Source organism: Passer domesticus, chromosome 2, assembly GCF_036417665.1.
Source record: "Passer domesticus isolate bPasDom1 chromosome 2, bPasDom1.hap1, whole genome shotgun sequence".
NCBI classification, from domain to species: Eukaryota; Metazoa; Chordata; class Aves; order Passeriformes; family Passeridae; genus Passer; species Passer domesticus.
In genome coordinates, this window is record NC_087475.1 from 68,307,517 (window position 1) to 68,320,365 (window position 12,849).

The following is a 12,849-nucleotide window of genomic DNA, read 5'->3' on the forward strand; positions in this document are numbered from 1 at the left end:
TCCTGACCCAGAGTCAGGTGGCAGTCTGACTTGTGTCCGTGCTACTTTGGCTGAGCTTCTCTTGGAGCAGGCTGGCCACATGAACACCACACAGCCCATGGCTTTAGCACTTTTTTGATTCCAGGGTGATGCTCCTGTGACCACACCCTGTGATGATGTTTCCATGTGTTCTTTCAGTTTAGAGGGGGATTCTATTGGTGTATATAAATACAAGATGGGAGAGTCAGACACTTCTCAAAGCGTATACTTGACCACAAGAAACATCTGTTTACTGTAAGAGTGATGAATACTAGATAAAGTTGCCCAGACAAATTGTGGAGTCTCCATCTTTAGAGACATTCAAAACCTGCCTGACCACAGTCCTGGGCTGATGCACAGCTCTCCCCTCACTGCATCCACTCACACAAATGTGTCTTCTTCAGAATTTCTGTAGAATACAATTTCATTTTTTTTCCCCCCCACAGGGCCCTAATATGTTGGACAAATGCTTTTTTATCCCTGTCCTTACAAGGATTAGATTACTTATCTCTTCCCAAACTTTGTCTGTGGATGTTATTGCTGTATTTATGCATGCAATTTTCTTTTCTCTCACTGTCTCACCTGTTGCCTCTTAGCTATCCTGTCATTTTGGGGTTTTGGCTGCCTTTTCAGACGTGTGGTTTTGGCATGCACTGTACAAGCACATGCAGTGGTGCAGAAGATGCAGGGGTAGGGAGAGATGCTTCAGGAAATTCAGAATGGCTCCTCTAAGCTGAAAAAAATTCACCATTTCTAACTAGATATGATATTTTAATGATGATCCAAAGTAACGCAAAATCAGGTTATTGGCTTTTGTTTCAGGACCTGATGATGCCTCCATACCTGCTTTGATGTTTCTTCTTTTTTTTTTTTTCAGGCTCTGCAATTAAAAAGAAATAGGAATAGAGGTGGGGAAAGGAAAAGCTTCTTAAATGGTTGTAAATCAAAAGTTAGGAAATTAACTATTACAGTGACAAAACCGCAGTTGTCAGTAACAAAATTAAGTATACCATTCCATTTGGCCAAAATTGTGCAAATTCATCCAGTTTATTATAAGATGCCTTGTTTACAGTGCTGAAGTTTTAATAAGGATAAACTTATTTCTATTTCATCTCCTCTGCTCTTTTGTTCTCAGAAGGGAATATTATACAAGGAGCTCCCATTTTCCCTCATGGCAAATATCCCACAGGCTAAGCAGGGGAGTTGCAAGGCAAGAGCTTCCCCCCAGCTCAATTGGCAGGACTCCACATAATCATTTAAGCACAAACTAGATTGGTTTTCTCTCCACTTACGTAAATCTATAATGCTCAAATCCACAGTCCTTTACTGTTGAATTACTGCCAGTGGTTTCCAATACAAGCTCTTTATTAAATAAACAGGGATCAGATGGCATGTGTTTGAGTGCAGATGACCAGTGCTACTATAGATTCCTTCTATCTGAAAAGCACTGATTTGTAAGGGGATGCCGGATGCCTGCAAGAAAGGATTACCAGGCACAGATGGCAATGATCATTTATATAGCTGGAGAGCAAGGATGTAGTAGTATTAAGTGAAGGCTGTGATTCTGTACATGAAGGAAGTGAAACCTGTCACAGGGAGATGTGGAAAATTCACCAACGCAGGCAACTGGCAGTATTTTCCTGCCTAGTCCATTGTAAACTACGTTAGTGGAAATGCTTGAGCCATTTTCATGTGATTTAGCCTTTTAATCCAACTTTTGCACTGTCTCGGGCCCAAGATGGAGAGGAGAAGGAGGAATTAGAGTATAATGCTGTGTAATAAGGGAATCTCATAAATCTACCTGCACTACCCAAAATCCATCATAACCTTGTGCACCAAGGTGTGCATGAAGGACAACGAGTCTCACAGGGATTTCTAGGAGTTGGACAGCTGCCAGTCCCACTGTTCCACAGAGTCATCTCCCTAGTCCAAAGCAAGAGGCGAAAGTATGGAGATGTGATACTTCAGCAATGTCTTAGCAAAACTTTCCCATGGGATGTGTATCCATGTTGGATTAGACAGATTCAGAATCATTTGGTTTGGAAAAGGCTTCCAAGGTCATCAAGTCCAACCATTAACCTAAAGCCGCCAAGGAATATAAATCCCATTAAAACTTAAGCAAGTCTATTGACACCCTCATAAAATCTTCTAAAAAATCAATATTTATTTGAGACCATGAATGTAATTGTAGGGTCTGTCAGGATGGAAAAAAACAAGATAAGAGGTTTCAATGTCTGTTAACCCAAACTGGAAAGTGTTGGAATTTGAGTAGTATGAAAACATATATTTTCAAGCACATAATTAGCCACTTTGAAAGGACTATCAGATGTTCAGATTTACAACATGTTAGCAATTTATTCTGACTTCTTTAGATCAAGAATATGTGACTGATGCTCTGCTACAGAAAAATACCTGGTGTCTGGTTAATTCCAGTGTGTTTCAGCTGCATGTTCATGTTGTTCCTTCTCTTTTCTTGGCATGCTACTTTGTTTGCACTCGGGAAGCCTGGTACTGGATTGCACTCAGGAAATCATCTGAGTTTTTGCAAAAAGAATTGTTGAAACCACAGTTTTCTCTGAAAATGCCATTGATAATCAATTTTTCTCTAGCAATACTCATTGTAACTACCAGCTTACAGAGCTGTGGTCAATGTGTGGTTTCTTGACTATCTGGTTTTTGCTTTTAGTTTTTTGTTTGTTTCTTTGTTTTTTTGTTTCTTTGGTTTTTTGTTACTATACAGAAAGTTATATATTGAAAATTATTTCACATGACGTCTCTGTTCCCAGCAGTCCCTGAACTGTGAAATGGTGTTGTGTATTGTTTTATTCTGCTGACTACTTGCATCTACATCTATAAAATGATTCAGATCTTCAGTGGCCAGAGGCTTATTATTTTCTTCCATTTAAATAACTCTTTCAATAAAACGTTGAAATGTAAAATGCAGTTCATTGACTATGGACTTTTTTTTATAAACTGTTATTTTTCTGAACATAATTCACTTCTTCAAGGTTGGAATTCTGAGTGTAAATATTAGCTTTATTAATGGAAATTGAATGCATAAAACCTTAAAGCAGAGTGCTAGAAATCTTTCCTCCTCTTTGTTCCCAGGTACAGCTCCTTCTTAGTACCTCAGGCTTGGTGGGGTGGGTTCAGCCATAATGCAACTTACAGAAATATGTATTTTTTTCCAAGGTGTCTGCAGCAGGAAGAATCAAGCACTAAATTTACAAGAACTTCAGGTTAATACTTCCAATTTCATGCTTTCCATTTGTATAATCATGTCAGTTTTGTAATGGCATAAAGTAGCACTAAGACATTCAATCCAGTTTAATCTAATTACTGCTTTGCTCTCTCAGGCATGCCTTATTCTTAGATAGGAGAAAACCATCAAGTGTGATGATTTTAAGGATTCACATATACACTTGGCACGATAAGTAAGCTATATAATGATATTTGCCTTTTGTTTTCACATATATCTTTTTTTAGACGCTGCAGAGTTTGCAGAGTCAATCTCTGGGTGAATTTTTTTCTGCCCCCTTTAGGGTAATGCTGCCTGGACAGCATCAGCATTCTAAGGGATGCACAGATACATTTCTAAGGGAAGTTTTGTTGCTTAAGCCTCCCTTCCAGTGACAGCTCCATGTCAGGAAGAGGGAGCTGTGGTGGTGATGCAAACTTGTTTTATTACCCAAAGCTGTTGCCAACATGTGTTTATAAAAATTCTCCTCAGATGTCTGATGAATTGGGCAAGATGTGAATTTTGTGTCACAAGTGCAGCTCCGGAGAGTAAGCTGTAACTGGCACAGCAGCTGAGCTTCTAGAAGTGACACACCCATTCCACCAGCAGGTTTTCAAATACTGTTTTATTTTACTGTTTCATTTAATACAATCTTCTTTCCACATTAGGACTAAGAAAATGTGCCTGCTTTTGTTGTTTTTCAGGCGCTGGATTTGCTTTTTTCTTCTTTTACTCTGAGTTGGATGTTTCTCCTCTCATGCACTGTGTTTTCTTGGAGATTTGCAAGGGGCTCCTAAGAAAGGATGTGTTGTAGTGCTACACCTCCAATGGGCTGGAATCACCAAACTGTACCACAGTGGTCTGGGCTAGTAAGGAGGAAGATATCTGTCTGTCCATGAAGGCATCAAGAATATAGAGGGGAATCTTATGACTGGTAATGCCCGAGGTCAGGCAGTGCAGACAGCATGGAAACAATGCAGAAGTCCAAGAACATAGCACTGACACTTACAGAATCATAGAATCTTTTAGACTGGAAAAGACCTCGAAGGTCATTGAGTCCAACCATTAACCCAGCACTGCTAAGTCCATCACCAAACCATGTCCCTAAGATCTACACATCTTTTAAATACCTCCAGGGATGGTGACTCCCCCAGATTGCATCAGCTTTAACAGAATGAGTGAATATTTAGTTTAATACTCAGGTATCCAGTGTCCCAAATTTCCTAAACAGGTTTTGCCTTCAGTACAGAAATATTGGTAAAATTAGTTTCTATTTTGCAACCAAAGTTCACATTTTGAAAGTCACAAAGGGCATCAGTGTGTAGCTCAAGTCTTCAAAATGCAACACTTTCTCTGGTCTGAAGGGCCAGAAAGTTTTCCCATAGCTTCCAACCCTGCTTCTAGGTTGCATTTCAGAATCCAGGCTTCACAATCCAGCCTTCTATGACAATACCCATATAGCAACACCATCTTCTCTCTGAAGCTAAATTTGTCCTCATTTTCCTTTCAAAATACATTGGGCCTTCTCAGGGCAGTTTCTCTCCTTGCCCATTCCTGCAGTACTGGAAGCTGTACTGGGTTTTGGCCATGAGTGAGGCTGCTCTTCAGGGTTAATTACCTGAATTAAGTGAGCATGTTCCCATGTCAGGTCTTCCAAAAGTTGTGTCTTTTCGGGGGGAGCACTGGGTCAGTATCACAGATGCCATCCTTCACTTCTAGCTCTTCTTTCCTGCTTCTCTTCTGCATGTAGCCATCTCCCCACCTGCACTTGCAGAGTGTGGTGGATTTGGAAAGGCATGTACCAAATGGTGGCTTTAGGAATATGGAAAAGATGAAGATCTGATGCCTCTCAGCCATTTAAAAGGGGTAAGGATAAGTCCAGTATGATATGCTGCAGAAAGTGGGAGGCTATGGGAAGGTTTCACCACATTGTACTAATATTAATAAGGCATTATGAGAAATTCACAAATAGCTGAGTAACTATCAAATTGTGGTGCTGTGCCTGTGCATGGTGGTATCTGGGAAAAATGTACCAATGCCAATTAATTTAAATACTAATCTGAAGTTCCTCTACCTATCACTGCTTTTTTATCACCTTTTCTTTTTCTCACTTTTGGTCTTCTATTTTTCATTTACATCCTTGTCCTTAATTTTCCATCTTTATTATTTATAAAACTCCCTTTTATCACTTTCTTCCCATCTAGTACTTTAATTTCTCTTTTTCTTGTAGCAATTCTGTGCCACATATTGCATTTCCCTTTCTGTTAATAAGTCTTTCCCCAGATGCTGACACCTCATGGGAACTGTCCTTCAAGGGCTTTAAGGCTGATTTTTCCTCTCTTGTTCTTCTCTTATCTGCTTGGCAGGGGTAGAGGCTGATAATCTGACCAGCAGAGTGTTCCTGTGGTGGCTACAGCTGCTGGTGGAAGAGCAAATTTGGTGAAGGTCTCTGAAGGGACCCTAACAAGGTCCAGATGAACATTTGCTGTGTTTCACTCAAAGACTTCGTGCTCCACAGGCAAGCTATTTCAGTGCAGTCACAGTGTGATGTCTGTGTATAAGATGGGAATGCTGGTGGTGCAGGGGGCACAGAGAGGGAGAAGGATTAAGCAGGTTTTCCAAATATATAATCACAAAAATACTCATTTAACTGAGGGGAGTAGGTCATCATCATCTCTTTCATAGGTATTGGAAACAGTGTGGTCCTGGAGTTGCTGTTTTGGATTTTCTGCTATGATAGAGCAGCTGTTACATCATTTGCTGGCACTAATTGCTGTAAGACTTAATCTAATAATATCTCTGAAAAAGCCCAGCTCAGCTTGGCAGCTCCAGTTTTGTCTCTATGGCTGGCATCAGGGAGGGCTCAGTGGTGCCTGGACAGAGCTCTGAGTCAGCCCCATTTCCCATGCTCCTGCCAGCTTTTCCATAACATATTCCATGTGCATGGGGCTCTGGAGGGGCCAGAGGGACCTCGGCAGAGCTGGTGAGAGTTTGGCAAGAGCCACTGTGATGCTCCAGGCAGTCTGGTCCTGTGCCTGCCCCCACAGCTGCAAGTGCTCAGGGGCAGAGGGGAAGAATAGGCTTTTCTTTTAAATCAGGAATTACTCATTCCATCTGGGAGCTTTCTGATGACACATCCTTCTAGAAGACTGTCCCTGTCAAAAGCAAGCTTATTACCAATTCAGTTTATTCTCTCCTATTAGGTTGAACCACAAAGCTGCTGAGTTAAATTGACATCACTGGGTGTTACCCAAAGAATGACATTATTTAGAATTAGAAAGCCTATTCTTCTGCCTGTTGTGGTTTAATCCCAGGCAGCAAATAAGTACCATACAAACAGTCCCTCACTCCTCTCCAGCAGCAGGATGGGGGGAAGAGAACTGGAAGGGTAAAAACAAGAACAGCTTAATTATTGAAATTTTTATATTAATAATAATATTAATAATATAATAATAGTAGTAGTAATAGTAGCAGTAGTAGAGGAAGGAATAAAACCTAAGAAACACAAGTAATGCATCACTTGGGGATGACAGCCCATCCCCAAGCAGCAATAAACTCCCACAGTTTACACACTGGACATGACATTCCACAGTATGGAATATCCCTTTGGCCAGTTCAGGTCAGCTGCCCTGGCCATGCTCCCTCACAGCTTCTTGTGTACCTGCTCTCCAGCAGAGCATGGGAAACTGAAAAGTCCTTAAGGTAGAGTGAGCACTACTCAGGAGCAATTACAACATCACTGCGCTATCAACATTACAGTCATACTAAATACAAAACACAGCAAGGTACCAGCTACTAGGAAAAAAATTAACTCCACCAGCCAAAAACAGAATAATTTATTTTAAAATTCAAAAATAAATTTAAGGCGTTAAGAACACTGCAGAAGTTACCATGCCACAGCCAGAGGATGAGCTCCTGTTCTGGATATGGGAGTCAGAGCTCTCTCCACCAGCAGCCTGTGGTTCCCCCTGGGGAGCAGTGCTGTGAGGTGTAAGGGCTTCAAGAAGCATCAGGCACAGCCTGCACAAAGCTCACATCCCACAAGAGTAGTCAGAGCCTTCACAGGTTAATAATCATTTACGAACTCAGAAGTTTTCAATAGCTTTTAAACTCTAATTTAATTTCACTTTCAACCAAGTTGTGCCAAATTTAGCTGAAGATTAGGTGACAAGCATTAAGACTGAACTGCTGCTCTGCTTTTTGCTTTCCAGTCAGCCCTGGATGAACAGATTTGGTTTTTTTTTTAATTTACATAAAGGTAGGGGTAAGTGTGCTCAGAAAAAAAAATCTGCATTCATTCCCCAAAGCCTTTGTTATGCAAGTAAGCAAACTACAGCAATGTAAAATGCCATTGTGTGACATTTGCAGCAGCAAATATCTGATTTTGTGTTGGGCAGAAAACATCCTTTGTCCTGAAGCATAGCTTGATTTCCCTGTGACTAGAGAAAGAATGTTGGTGATGACAGAGAAACTGGAAGTCTTTGAGGTTCAGACTGGCATGTATAAATCATGTCTTTGAACCTGAGTCAATCCCCTAGAAATTATTTTCCCACAGGCGAGATTGGTGGACATCCCTATTTGCTTTTTGATCTTGGTTTTGGGTTTTTTCCTTGCTTCTGTGATGTGGATCATAAATGGCTTCCTAAGATTGTCAGAACATTTTTTACTTACTAATCTCAGTTTCTGTGCCCTCAAACATCTCTCTCCTCTCTTCCTCTGGTGCACTATATTTTAGACAGGTTTCAGCCTGTTGTACTAAAAGCATTGAATGGAGAGCTGTTGAACATTTTGTGCTTTATAGTTTGGTAAGTGTGGGAGATGGACATCCACTGAAGCTCTCCGGGAAGATATGTCCATAGCAGGACTGCTCGTGGCTGGGAATCAGCTCTTTCCCTCCAGCCTCTCCCAGGAGGGTGATTTTCTTAAAAGAACCTTATGGAAAATTTATTTTAATAGTGCCTTTCAGAATTGGACTGTTAGATTTCAGAGAGTCCAGAGCATTTACCCCACTCTTGGAGCTACCCTTTTAAAACAAAATATACAGTATTTTCATAATTATAGGAGGGAATCACAGCTGCTGCAACATCTGTTTCTCTCCCTTTGCAGAGGAGACACTGCATTACACGCAGCTCGTGATTGTTTTCTTGCATTTAAACATTTTTGTGCCTTAATTTGAAAGGGTGTCTTGCTGTGTGGTTTCTCCTGCTAGGTGCTTTGATAAGCACTTTCTTTCTTTTCCTGCTAGTTAAGTATCAAGGTAATAGCAAATCTCAGGCTGTCCCTCAGCCTAAGCAAGCTCTCCTGAGTGTGTGCTAGAGTTAAACAGCTCTGTGCTCTTCACTCCTGTGATCTTACAACAATCCACCGATTATTATTTCCCCTTGTCAAATGAAGCAATAGCAAAGCTTTGAAATGATGCTGCAGCTTTTCCAAAGAGCAATTTCCCTTTCCTTCTCTAGCCTCCTTCTGCCTTTCCCCGTATATTTGATAGTACATCAGCTTCCTCTTGAAACTATCCCCAGTAGAGCACTTCAGCTATTTCAACCAGGGTCTTTCTGAAGGCATTTTTAAAAAACTGGCTTCTACAACATATAATGAAGAACAATAAAAGAAATCCTTCTGCCTCGGAGAGCCAGTTTTGTACTCACTGATGCATGTCGTGAACTCTGTGCCTGGAATATCCCCACTGGAGTCACTCAGCAGTATTGTTTGCACACACAGAGTTAAGCACCTGTGTAAGTGCTTGCAAGGTGATGGCTTTAAACCTCACTAGAAGCTAAAAATATATGCATTGCTCTGTGGGAGAGACTAAACCAGGGCAACTCATCTACACTGTCTTTTTTTTTTTTTTTGTTATCTGTGTTTCTAGAGTGGCTGTAATTTAGGAACGCATATAATGAAGAGAACAGTGATGAACTTCCAAAGAATTTCTTCATCCCACTCCAACACTTGTCATCACCTTGATCTAGGCAATTTCCCAGTGATGCTGACTGAAAATTTGATATGACAGAAGACACCAAGGGCTACAAGATTTAATCCTAGCACAGTTTTTCAGATAAATAAATGTCATAACCAAACCACCTCTAGAGTTAGTTTCTTGCTGTTGCTGCAAGATTGAATTTGGTCTTAGTTTGCTCCAGTGTTTCTCTGTGATGTAATTGCCTAGGAAAATGCAGAACAGTAGTCTTTTGGGTTGATGGGATTTAAAATGTGCATGGGTTTGAAAACAAGGGCCAGATAAGGACTGTATCAGGAGTCAGATTAATGGCGATTGTACAGTGCAGAGATCTTTGGTGAGGCTCTGCCATCAATTCTTTTGCATCAGAGAATTTATTCTGCATAGAGTTGTTAGGATCATACTGTTGGAGTGGGGACAGTCTGTCTTGGTGGCCCAAATGTTTGATAATCTAATGAAATCCTGTCATGGCCAGTATATGTACAATGAAGACCACCATTTTTACAGCTTGTCTGGACAAAACTTTACATTGAACTGAAAATGTCTTAGGATGCAATCAGCTATGCTCAATATCACAGGGTTTTTCTGGGGGCATTGCTAATACCTGAGCACCAGGCCAACTCAGAACAGCTGAAAAAAATGGATGCTTGGAAAGCTGGAAAGATATTTGTCCCCAGTAATACACAGTGTCAATGAATTGTGTGGTAGGAATCCTGTAGATATGGACATTCCTGGGTGCTGAATGAAGCAGAGGACAAGTGACACATCTTGGAGATTTTGTTTCTGACTCTGAGATTCTTTTGGTGTTTATCATCATTTTCAACTGCCATGTTTAAACATGTGTCTATTAACAATAGGCTTGTTAGAAAATATCTTTTTCAAGGGTGGACTTAAACTTTGGAAGCATTTATGAAGTGAAAGCTAACAGCTTCTAAGTACAATATAAGCAAGTTAATAAACGTTGTGTTAAAGGTCATAAAATTCCTTTCAGGTTTATATGAGAAAACAACACATTGTATAAAAATGTAGAACAGATGGCCTTTCTTCCTTTAAAAGCTTCAGCAATTTCTCTTTATTGGCAACATAATATTTGGAAATACTATCTCCTAAATAAACAATGTCATGCTGCTTAAGTTAAGGAAATGTACTTTGGTAACAAGAGTAACAGTGCATGTTTTTCTCCCTTCCTTTTCTCTAGGACATTTTTTGTGTGTCCCGCAAACTTTACTTTTCCCAGTTTATCACAGTCCAAATGTTGGGAAGCATATTTGTACCAGATCTTGGCAGATTTCAAAATGTTTACAATATGGACAAATAAAACACACACAGAGAACCATCACATTGAATTTTTACCAATGTCACAGGCTTTCAGCTTCTAGATTGCTGCAATTTAAGCTCAGGCTGTTGCCAAACTGTTGTGGTGCCCATGGACAAGGGCGATTTTCAGATGAAACACAATTGCCAAGAGTGGTGCCACGACACTGGACAGGGATCCACCTGCCGGATTCTCCTCTGCCCTCCAGCCCTGGGAAGCAGCCCCAGGTGTCAGATTAGAGGGAATCCTTTCAGTAGCTCTTGCTCAGTTTAAAAAGAGCCTATCCCTTCAAAAGCCAAACACAGAAAAAGACATGAAGTTCCTCTTCCACACAGAGCTCACAGGTAGTCCTCTTTCTATCCTTTCTCCTTGGAAAATAGAGTCTAATATTAGCTAAGTGTTGGCACTGTTTCACAGTACCTCTTCTCAGCTGGTGCTGAAGTAAGACACGGGAAGGACTGAGAGGGCTCCAGCTTTTCTCTGGATAGCCTTCCTTCATTCTTCAGAGATGGCATCAGCAGTTAATATTAGACAAGCAGTTCAGAGCAGACTTCTATTTGCAGCTCAGCAGTGATTCATCTCCCATTCAAATGGAATAACAGATTGATGGGGCCCCAGAACAGGTGCTATGGGATGGCAATAACCTAAATATAAGATTTAAATATTTGAAGGGCTCCTAAATAACTATTTCTCTTTTTTTTAAATGATTTAGAGATGAAATCTGGGCTCTGACCAAGGTTAATATTGATGCAAGTTCACAAACAGGATGTGAACTAAAACCTGCACAAGGTACAGAGTATTATATTAGCCTGACACATTTACCACCCTGATTTTAAGATGAACTATGAATTTTATCATGCAAGTGAGAAGGCAAGCTTTTAAAATTCATAATCTATTTTAAAATGCACTTTGTGTTAAGATCCAGATAATTCTGCAAAGAAATTATTAAAAATTTAGGTAAGATTCTCTGATATTAAAGTTGTTCTTATCTAAAGATGTCTGCCTTTATTTCAACACAAGTATTTCAAGTTGGGAAGATGTCAATTTCCATGTGACAGGCTCCATTATGAAAAGGAAAATACATGGAGATATCAGATAAAGAAACTCCCCTGTTGTCATGGTGACAGCAATTAGCAGCAGTTAGAACAGCAGACAATGGATTTAATGGTTTGGTCTAATAGTGACTTAATTACTTACCAGCCTAGTTTGTCTATCAGCATTTCAATACACAGGAATAATTCAGTGCTGAGCTCCCACTATATGATGCCTTCACTTAGCATTTTGAGTCTATTACAAGCAGAATTGCAGTAGCATCATTACCATAAATATTTTTGATTTCATACGTGCTGGGCAGGCCAAGGTAAATGGCCTTCTATAGTGATCTCACTTGAGCACCTCCTGTCACACAACAGAGAGCCTGCTAGGCAGGAGAGAGCAGTCTGTGCTCATCATACTGTGAGGGTAAAAAATAACCTGGATTCCACTGCACTTGTATCTCCTTTAAAATGCAGGAGAATTTCAAGCTAGGCCAGTCAAGGGTATACATCATGGCATATGTCAGGAATACATTTTCTTTTTTACAGACACCAAATGAATGCCCTTCTTTTTTCTTCCTCATTATTCCTTCAGGCTGGAGGAATGGCAAATAAGTTCACATCAGCTCTCAAGTTGATAAACTGGGTTGTAACTGCTGTTTCCCATCAGTGGAATTGGCTCAAATTGGAGGCCATGAAGCAGCACTCTGCCACAGCTCACATCTGCCTTGTGGGAGTGAGAACTCCAACACTACCTCGTCCATTGCTGGTAAGTTCTATATGCTGCCAGTGGCTCCAGGACAGACTTATAAAGAGTGTAAACCACTTAGGCTGGCACTGCTGTGTCTTCTAGGTTTGGGATTTCTTCATTGACCAACAGAATATTCTGAGTTGTGAAGACCAGGTAAATCTGTATTATACAAGAAATGTGTATTATTGCAAACACAGTGAAAAATGGCAAAATGGGTAAGTCACACACACATGAGGTTTTTTCCAGCCCAAGCACAACTAAACTACAATGTGAAAAACAGAAGAGGCAAGACTTGTTTGTGCCTTATCACATGGCAGAAATTTGAAATGTCTCTGTCAGGAAGAAGATATAACAAAGAAGCTTGCTTAGGAACACTGTACATATTCAAAGCTCGTTATACCCTTCTGAACCTTCCCAAACACTGGGTTTACTCCCATGTTCCATGGTTTGTCAGCCAGCACAATTATTTTTGTGTTTATGAAGAAAGATGACCATGACATTGATAGAGCTGGAAAGTAAGCCAGCAAGAAGAAAGGT

The 12,849-nt window shown here is 40.4% G+C and overlaps 1 long non-coding RNA gene across 1 annotated transcript in view; it reads left to right on the top strand.

Moving 5' to 3' along the window:
* Positions 1–12,540, top strand: part of LOC135294143 (uncharacterized) — a 41,804-nt gene extending 29,264 nt beyond the window's left edge. Inside the window, exons 2-3 of the long non-coding RNA XR_010356297.1 lie at positions 12,157–12,330; positions 12,415–12,540. This is a non-coding gene — a long non-coding RNA (uncharacterized LOC135294143). The remainder of the gene's footprint in view (positions 1–12,156; positions 12,331–12,414) is intronic.
* Positions 12,541–12,849: the final 309 nt, after the last annotated feature.